Consider the following 10,922-nt stretch of genomic DNA (forward strand, 5'->3'; position numbering starts at 1 on the left):
GTATTTTACCAACACTAGAGTAACCACTAAAAATAAATAAATAAATAAAAGTATAACAGATATGCTAAGGAGAGAAAATGGAACCATATATAAAATGTTTATTAAAACCTCAAAAGGCATAAAAAGTGGAAGACCAAAATAGGAACAAATAACAAGACAACAAATAGAAAACAGTAACAAGTATGGTAGATATTAATTCAACTACATCAGTAATCAACTTAACATCAAATATCTAAAAGTACCAATTAAAAGATTATCTGAATGAATCAAAAAATAAAACCCAAATATATGTTGCCTATGAAAATAATATAATTATAAATAATATAATTAAATATAATATATAATAATATAAATAAATAATATAATTAAATATAATTAATATAATTAAATAAAATTAATATAATATAATTAAATATAATTAAATAATATATTTAATTATAGATTAAAAGTAAATGGTTGGGGGCTTCCCTGGTGGCGCAGTGGTTGAGAGTCCGCCTGCCGATGCAGGGGACACGGGTTCATGCCCCGGTCCGGGAAGATCCCACATGCCGCAGAGCGGCTTGGCCCGTGAGCCATGGCCACTGAGCCTGCACGTCCGGAGCCTGTGCTCTGCAATGGGAGAGACCACAGCAGTGAGAGGCCTGCTTACCACAAAAATAAAAAAATAAAAAAAAAAAAAGTAAATGGTTGAAAAAAATTATACCATGATAACACTGATCCAAAGGAAGCAGGAGTAGCTATATTAATTTCAGACAGAGCAGACTTCAAAGCAAGGAAATTTATCAGGAACAAGGAAGCACATTACACAATGATAAAGGGATCAATTTTCCCAGAAGACATAACAATAAACACTTTTAAGAAAATAAACAGAGAAGCTGGGAGAAAATATTTCCAAAGCATGTATCCAATAAAGAACTTATAACCAAAATACTTTTGTCTTTCAATTCTATAATAAAAAATTTTAAAACCCAGTTAAAAAGATAAGCTAGGGCTTCCCTGGTGGTGCAGTGGTTGAGAGTCTGCCTGCCGATGCAGGGGACACGGGTTCGTGCCCTGGTCCGGGAAGATCCCACATGCCGCGGAGCAGCTAGGCCCATGAGCCGTGGCCGCTGAGCCTGCGCGTCTGGAGCCTGTGCTCCACAACGGGAGAGGCCACAATAGTGAAAGGCCCACGTACCGCAAAAAAAAAAAAAAAAAAAAAAAAAAGATAAGCTAAAGATTTGAACAGACACTTCACCAAAGAAGAGCTATATAAAGACAGCAAATAGCACATGAAAAGACGCTCAACATCATTAGCTATTATGTAAATCTAACTTAAAACTACAATTTAACACTACTATAAACTTGCAAGAATGACTCAAATTTTTAAAACAATGCAGAGAGTTAAGATGTGGAGCAATAGGAAAATTGATCCACTCCTTCCAAGAATGCAATATGGTACAGTCACTTTGGAAAACAATGTCAATCTTGGGTATTTAACATGTGTCTGCACAAAGAATGTTCATAAGAGCTTTATTTGAATTAACCAAAAATCAAAACAACTCAAATGTCCATCAAGTGAATGTATAAACAAATTGTGGCACGTTGCTACCATGGAATACAATTTAGGAATAAAAAGGAATGAACTGTTACTACAAGGTATATCGTGAATAAACCTCTAATTTATAGTGATGAGTAAAAGAATGCAGACATAAAAGTGTACATACTATATAACTCCATGTACTTAAAACTCTAGAAAAGAAAAACCTGTAGAGACAGAAAACAGATGAGTGGCTGCCTGGGGTCACTGCTGGGGAGTTGGCTGGGAAGAGGCACAGGGACTATTTTGTTGTGACAGAAATGCTCTACCTACGGATTGCATTCGTAGATACACAGGTGTATCAATTTGTCAGCCTCATCAAAAGATGCACTGAAAATGGGTGCTTTTATTGTAAGAAAATTATACATTAATAACGTTAATTTTAAAAACCATACATGAGGATGACTTCTGGTTTGGTAGCATAAGCAAGGACCCACTCTCTTATGAAATGAGCATGATTGGTGAAACTTTTCTTTAAAAAAAAAAATTTTAAGTCTCTAGAAATTGTCCTAAGTGTATATAGCAAACAAATAAACATTTGGTCAAGAAAATCTATGAAATCTAAATAAGAATAGAAACAGTCTGTAGTATTTGAGCCATGATCCCCTCCTTCCCTCCTCTTTCCTTTACCCATAGTGACAGAAGCACCACATGTATGGGGACAGGAGAGGACACACAGCTTCCTCTCCCCCCAGCTCCCAGTGGTTGGCTATGGTATCTCCCCAGGAGGGGAAAGCTACCAGTGTTTTTTCACCAAAGCCCCAGGTCCATGTTGTAGAGGGCTTTCTTCCAGACAATGGCAACAGAGGGATCTGAGACTCTTATCTACCCAATTCTCACTCATAACGCAGAAGCTCGGCCTTAAGCATGGCAGGTGGAGAATACCAGGGCCCCAGTTGCTCTCCCCTGAGCCCAGCACCACGCTTGTGAAGCAGGGTGTTTCAGAGAAGTGTGGTACTGTGCTTGGCCCAGCTCCAGAGCAGTCGTACAGAGATTGTTGTCCAGAGGAAGAAGAAAGGCATAATTACAGATAGCGCCCAAAGCTCTCCCCAGTTGAACTAACTTTATTTGGAACAAAACATGGGGAAATTCAATCCTAAAGGTGTTCTTGAAAACAATGGAGATTTTGGTGGTAACCAAACAAGATATGAAGGTACTGAGTCAAAATTCTTATGTGCAGTAAGAACAGCTCAGGGTGAGGAGAGCTTTGTAGCTGGTGAAAATTGCAGCTGCTTGAGTCAGCACACGTGATAGAAAATTCTTTTGGAGAGCTCCTAAAACACTTTCATAAGATAGGGAGCATTTGTCCTCATGATCAGGTCAATTTTCAGTTCAATTAATTCTATTCTGTGGCCCTAATATTCTTGATGCCATTTCAATTTTAGCATTCACCCTTGGCATCTTCCGCTTGAGGAAAGTCTTAACAGACAGCTGTGTCACACCGCCGACATCAACTGGCTTTCACACTCCCTACCTTGACATGGCGACCTTTGTAACTGCAGCTGGCAAACAATGACAGTTTAGTCAAGACACATCATCTTCTTTTTCTTCAAGTCATACACATGGGAAATATTAATAATTGCCCCATAAAAGTTCATTTCTGTCTTATTCCTAAACCTAAACAATTTCCTGTGCCTTTATCTTTCAGTGTTACTGTATTAGTGTGCATTTAATGTTTATGTTATTATAACAGACGAGACAATGGTGTGGAAAAAAATTAATTAATAGAGATTTCAGCTTGGCTTCAAGTTTCCTTAAATCTTAATTCATACAGGCATTTCATTTTTCTAAACTGAACATTCTGCAGAGATAAATGAACACTGATCGCATTCCCCAGAAGCTGGTTATCTTGATGAAAGATCTCAGGGAATCACAGCTGTAAGCAAATGTGACCCTTTGACATCTTACATGCAGACAGGTTTTGGAAGAGAGGGGCGGCAGTGTGTTAGCACAGCTGCTTCTCCTATAGGAATGTTGACAGTGCTGCTGTGATTATTTTTTGTTTAAATTCTGCATCCCATTAGTTCGGATACGAAAGGCTGAACATTTGATTCTAATGTATTCACATTTCTCCCATCAGGAAAAGTCTCAGTCTGGTTCAGCAGTGCTAGAATCCAACACCACTCAGTCAAAATTATCTGAAACCTAAACCCTTATCATGTCTTGTCATATATTTTAAGAACACAGTCAAGTTTGTTATGTCAAGTGATATATGATCAACAAACAGTAAATGTAATAAAAATGAGGATATCGTTCAAAATAAAAGCTATTTGGGCACCTGTGTCTGGCAGCCTATTAAAGTAGAAAATAGATGCTTGGGTTGTTTTCCTGACACTGGATAAACATTCCAATGGGCAATGATAAATTGGAAGGTGAGAAAAAAGTGTCTTATCTCTTACACAGACAAAAAAGGACTTGACAACTATTTTTACATTCTCTGTATGTGTCCAGATAAAGAGTGCATGACTGGTTTCCCTTGGAATCTTACACTGAGTGTTTTTGCCTCAGTCTGAATGAATATTTGTTCAGAGTCTAGATACCACAGATAAACACCATAGAAATAGATGAATACAGAAGATAGTAGAGTTGGCAAGAGTGGGGTCATTTTAGAAGAACCTGGGGGAGGATTGGGACAAAAAGAGAGCATATTCGTATGTTCCCATGCATTCTTATTTTAAATGGCCCAGACTGGTAAAATTTTTAACTACATCAGCATGGGAATTAACTCGAGTGGTCAATTCCTGTCAATACTGAAAACCTTTATCTGTCACTTCGTAGATGAGAATTCAATGTGAGATGAAACATGAAAGTTAAAGTAAGCAACGTATGGAACATTAAAGTTAACGATCATTTCACTCATTAGAGTGCAGATAATGAACAAAGCAGTGTAATTAAAATGATTTATCAAACTGAACACAGAAAGCAAAATACCTATTTACTGGGTGATAATATTTTCATCGGTTACCAATCTAAGTATTTGTTCTCTCCTTTGTCTAGAAAACAGTAAAAATAATATAACTAGCGTTAAGTTTCTTCATCTGTAGAATGAGAATAACGATATTGCAGGACATTGTCGTGAAGACTAGACTAATGATCTTTATTCTGGGCACGCACTTGGTACCCTGTGAGAAGCTTTCTTTGCCTTGCCTCCACCAGCATACGGTCTTCTTCCCACATACTGGGAACTTACTGGGAACATACTGGGTCCTTCATTAGGACCCTGCCGGACCCTGCCTAACCCTGCCATGTTCAGTCCATTCTGTCAAACTCTCCTAACACTGATTTGCTCAGCGATCAGATCTAAGCTACCTTTTAGGGAACCAAGTTATTAAACATGTTAAATTAGGCTTTTCCAGTCAGAATTGCTGCTAAGGACTCTAGGTTTTAAGTATCCCCATGTTCGAAAGAGATACACCAGCCAGTACAAACAAGTCACACACAAGACGATGAAAGCTCTTTGGAGCTCTCCCCCAGGCCAGGTACTTACAGGAGACTGATCAGTAAGGGAGAAGGCTGACCAGGAGGATTTCCTTGGAAAATGTTTGAAGAGTACTGTGTGTCCTATACCCCCATCCAGGAAAGGGTATATTTCCTCTAATTCAAGTCAGGTAAAAGGAAGCATTACATCCACCATATAAAGTTTGAGGCATAGAGACTGAGTAATTGACCTTTATCTAGAAAAACCCAAAAGCAAGAGTTTGGCTGTAGGTATCTGCGATAGATGAGTGAGAAATTGTAGCTACATGGAGAGTGACCTGCCAAGTGCTTTCCACGGGCCAGAGTAGTCACCATGGAAAGTAGCCCATGAACTTCCATGAAAGAGCCCGTCCCAAAAATGGCTTGTCAGGGAGAAGCGACACCAATGGAAAGAAGCTGTATGAGCTTTACCCCAAGACTGAAGTGTCTGCATTTTCACAGCAGAAACATCAGTACTATACCAGATTGCAATGACACCAGTCAAGCAAGACCTTTACATTCCTACAACTCCTCTCTCTGCTCACCCTGGAGGCGCCAGAAGAACCAGGGCTAAGAGAAGAAAAGGAGGAAAGAGGAAAACGCAAACCACACCTTCTTCCTACATAAGCTCCTGGGTTAGGCCAGAAGACCTGTGGAAAAGAGTTTAAATTGAATGAGAAACCGAAGCTTCGATTTAGGTCTTTTCTGTGCGTGAAACTTTATCAGTATCTGAAATTGACTGAGTGTTTGCCAGAGTCTTTGTTCTTAGGGAGAGGGCCCTCTGACATGAGTCAGAAAAAGTTGCTGTGGGGAGTTCCCTGGTGGCCTAGAGGTTAGGATTCCGGACTTTCACTGCTGCAGCCAGGGTTCAATCCCTGGTCGGGGTACTGAGATCCTGCAAGCCGTGCAGTGCAGTCAAAACAGAAGTTGCTTCTTTATTCAGTACTCAGAGCTCAGATCATTCAATAAACCTATTATGATCATTAATGTTCAATGTTTCCTTAATATAGTTTCCCTCCCTTTATGTTTAAATACTAAAAATGTATGATTGGAAAAGTTCTTAAGAAACATTTTGTCCCCCAGCACAGTCTCCAAAAGAAGGTTGCTACTCTTGTGTTTCTGCCACACATTTGCCTTATGCATTCACTTACACATTTTTTTTAATTTAACAAATATTTATTAGTATCTTACTGTGTATGCATAAAGGGAGAATAAATGGCATGGGCTCTTGGAATCATAATTCTCCTGACTTGAGTCCCAGTTCCCCAACTGGTTCACTGAGAAAACTAACAGGCTACTTGTGGTACTTCAGTCTTCTTATTGGGAAACATGTAAATAATAATGTCATCAGCATTAAATAAGATAACCCATGCAAAATTTTTAAATAGTTTCTTCCTGATCACAAAGACTCAGAAGAACTATGACTAAAATGAGCTAAGAGAAGAGTATTCCAGGCAGAAGGAAGAGCAAGTGCAGAGCCATCCAGATGAGGGAACCGTTTTTTCTGGTTAGAGGAACAGAATGAAAGCTGGTGTTGCTCTATATCGAATTACCCAAAAAAACTTTAATTCTTTAAAACTGCAACTATTAATGTGGCTCACTTTTCCATGAGTCAGCAATTTGGGCAAGTTGAGATAGACTGTGTTTCTGGTCTCAGTGGGGCTCACCCATGCTGGATCTGTGGTCAGTTGTTGGGTCTGTTGGGGGCTTCTTGATCTTGGACTGCCTCAAAGGCGATAGCAAGTCTCTGCTCCACGTGGTCTCTCATCCTCCAGCAGGCAGCTGTCATGGTGTCTGGATAGTGACTCGAGATGCTAGCAGAAGCACAGTAGGCCTTCTGATGCCAGGACTCAGAACGGATGCACCATCATTTCTGCTGCACTCATTTAATCAAGGCAATCACAAGGCCAACACAGATTCATGGGGGAGAGAAATAGACTTCATCTTTTGATGGGATAAGCTTCAGTAAGTCATGAATCTGGGGAGGGTAATATTTGGGCTGTTTTGCCATCTATAGCACGACTGCTGATGCAATTAGTGCAGTGAGAGAGATGGGCAGCAGTCAAATGATTCAGGACATGTGGGCCAAGTAAGGAGATGTAGTCTTTTTACTAAATACAGTATAACTCACTAGAAGCTAGGTGATTTATGGTTTTGAAATATTACTTAGGGACCCTACATAGGTAATAAGTTGCAAGAGCAGAAGCAGAGTGATCATTTAGAAGTAATTGAAGAAATACAGGCAATATTTAATGATGTCTTAGATGAGATGCTGGAAAAAATTCAATTAAATCAGGAAATATAAATAAAGCTGATATGACTTGCTAATGTACAAACTATAGAGGGCTATGGAAAGAGAGGAACCAAGCATGATGGCTAGAGCTTTATGTACTGGGTAAGTTGTGGGACTCTTTACAGAGAAGTGGAAAAGTGGAGAAGAAACAGGTTTGGTGAAGCAAGTCAAATTATATTTTGTACATATGAAGTTTGTGATCCCATTATTCATTCAAATGGCAATGTCAAGTAAGCAATTAGATATGTGAGTCTAGAGGCCATCGGGTGTTTAAAGCTAGAACAATCAGCATACCAATAGTATTTTAAAACAGGAAAATGTATTCGATTACCCATGGAGAGAATATAAATGGAAAATGAAGTACAGGACCAAATCTTATAAAATTCTAACATTTAGAGGTTATCTGGAAGATGATAAGAGCAAATGAGACAGGAGTATCCCTTGAAACCATCAGACAGTTACAAATAAAAGATAACCTCAGCACCTTGGCACTTCATACTGACATGCTGGGCTGGATAATTCTTTGTTGTGAGGGCTTCCTATTCTCTCCCCACTAGATGCCAGTAGTACCTCTCCATCAGGACAACAAAACATGTCTCTAGACATTCCCAGCTAACAAATGGTGTATAAAAATCACCCCCAGTTGAGAACCTCTGATCTAGGGGGGAAAAAAATGATGTCAATTGCATCAGATAATACTAAGTAGTCAAATGTACTGTGAAAAGAGAGGTGACCACAGGGTTTGTCACTATGGAGTTCCCGGTAATCCTGATGATGTAGTTCAAGTCCAGGGGCTGGCAGAGTCAACACCCGGAAAAACCCAATGTTTCAGTTTGTGAGATAATAGAAAAAATATATATATTAATCTCTGCCCCTCAGTCCCTGACACGGGGCTTATAAAAATCTTTGTAAGTTCCTCAATGGTAAGAAAACTAGGAGCATCTTTTGTACTAATGGGGTGAGTCTGGGTAGGCTCCTAGATGGGGGCTGGTCACCAGAAAGACCAAGTCCGAATTAGAAGCTTGGCATTTTCAGCTCCAACCCCACCTCCATCCTCCATAGAGGGAAAAGGGGCTGGAAATGAAGATAATAATTCACCATGCCTGCATTAGAAAGCCTCTATAACACCCCAATAGTATGGGCTTGGGTGAGCCTCCAGGCTGGCAAATACATCCACGCATTGGGAGGTGATGTACCCCAACTCCATGAAGACAGAAGTTCTTGTGCTCAGGGCCCTCCCAGACCTCACCCTATTTATTTCTTCATCTGGCAGTTCATTTGTATCCTTTATTATATCCTTTAATAAATGGGTAAATGTAAATAAGTGTTTCCCTGAGTTCTGTGAGCTGCTCTAGCAAATTAATCAAACCCAGGGAGGGGAATCATTGGAATCTCTGATCTGTAGCCAATTGGTCAGAACCACAGATGATAACCTAGGCTGGCGACAACCATCTGAAGTGGGGGGTGGGTGGAGGAGGGGAGGCAGTCTTGTGGGACTGAGCCCTTAACCTGGGGGATCGGATGCTCTGTCCAAGTCAGTAGTGTCAGAATTGAGTTAAATTATAGGACACAGAGCTGGTGTCGCAGAGAATTGCTTGGTGTGGGGAAAACCTCCATACATTTTGTAACCAGAAGTGTCAGAAGTGAAGTGTTTTCTGGGGACACACGGTAGGGAAGAACTGGGTTATTCCCTACATGGGAAGGAAAAAACTGAGTTTTTTTTTTCCCCCATCATACAGTTCAAGTCTAAAGGCAAGGAAAAAACAATGTTCCAGCTTGAAGACAGTCAGGCAGGAGGAATTCCATCTTACTGGCTGGACAGTTAGTGCTTTGCTGTATTCAGGTATTCAGCTAATTGGATGAAGCTGCCCACATAAGGGATGGTGATATGCTTTGCTCAGTCTCCAGATTCAAATGTTAATCTCAACCAGAAAGGTCCTCACAGACACCACTAGAATAATGTTTGACAAAATATCCTAGCACTTCATGGCCCAGTCAAGTTAACTCATAAGATTAGCCATCACAGGTATCATGGAAGAAAAAGAGAAAACTGGAAAAGAACAAGCCCCGGAGCCTTGCCTTGTAGAATAATCTCTCTCTCTCTCTTGTACTTAGCCTTTCATACAGCTGGCTGAGAGCTCCACCATGTAGGATCCAGGGACAGGACAATGTCAGAGTAAAGTCACTGCTTAGGACCCATCCAACCTCCATCCCAAATATTGAGGTTGTATTATAATTACACAAGCCTCTTCACCTACATGTAACATCAGAAACAAATGCTTCTACTCAGGTAAATGTGCCAGTTCGTAGCTATTACATGGACAATGGTATCTAAAAATATACCTTCCAGAATAAATCAGAGAAGGCTATAGACTCTCCTTCGGGTCTACGCTACCTGAAGCTTTTACGATTATACCATCATAATCTGAGCATGCACTCTGTCTTTGAGGTTAACAAGATTTCCCTTCTGTCCACCTGTTTCTCTTGCTCTTGTCACGCCTGTGAGAGTTCTTGGCTTTCTACCCTCTAGTTTCACTGCTGAGGCTCAGACTCAGCTTGCTTGACAATCCATTTGGAAATAGGGCCCCAAGTGATTAATGTCAGCAAACATTAAGCTTAACCCAAATTAAATGTCCCTCAGGTCATAAATATAAGGCTGAGAGTCAAAGGTGTTTCCTCCTACCCATCCAGGTCCCCTGGGACATATAACCACCAGGCCAACTTTGCCAGGCTTCCCACCAGGGAGAGGAACTTGGAGAATCAATAATATACTTAATTCCATCTGAAGATGGTGGTTGCCACTTAATCCATACTTCTTGCCCACTTTCTTTTGTACTCAACTCATGGTTTCACTAGATGGATTTAGGCTATCGAGTTTTTTCTCCGTATTAGATGCCCATATTAGCTGCAGACTGATAATCATGCTAACGTTAGCCCATGTTCCATGCCAAACTAGTTGACACCCTGAAAAGGAAAAACAGTGAGAAAAATACATTAGTTTCACATGCACATTTTGCTGAGTTGTTCATAACAAAAACACTCATCACCCTGACTCCTATCTCATTTCCCACGTCAAATCCACCTGACCCTACTTTGTATGTATTTTTTCTTTTTAAAAACTGTTTTATTTATTTATTTATTTATTGGTGGCACCCTGCAGCTTGAGGGATCTCAGTTCCCTCACCAGGGATTGAACCTGCGCCCCCTGCAGTGGAAGCGCAAAGTCTTAACCTCTGTACCACCAGGGAAGCCCCCGTATGTGTCTTCTCTCATAGCACTCATCTTCTAACAAGTTACAAATTAAATATTCAAATATGTCTTTGTTACTTTCTGTCTTCACATTCCCACCACCTCCATTAGAATATAAACTCCAGAAGGACAATAATCTTGTTTTTTGTTCACTGATGAATCTCAACCACCAGGAACCCAACTGGTGTTCTAGACAGTCTCTATCAAGTGAATGAATTGGATTTCTCCCAATAGGCAAACAGTTTTGTCGGAGAGCAACAAAACAGTCCAATCCAATCTGCTATATTCTCTTTTCTCTTAGAGAGAAGCAAGTGGCCCAGGAACTTCTCCTACATGCTTCCTTGC

Source organism: Globicephala melas, chromosome 14 (assembly GCF_963455315.2).
Source record: "Globicephala melas chromosome 14, mGloMel1.2, whole genome shotgun sequence".
NCBI lineage: Eukaryota > Metazoa > Chordata > Mammalia > Artiodactyla > Delphinidae > Globicephala > Globicephala melas.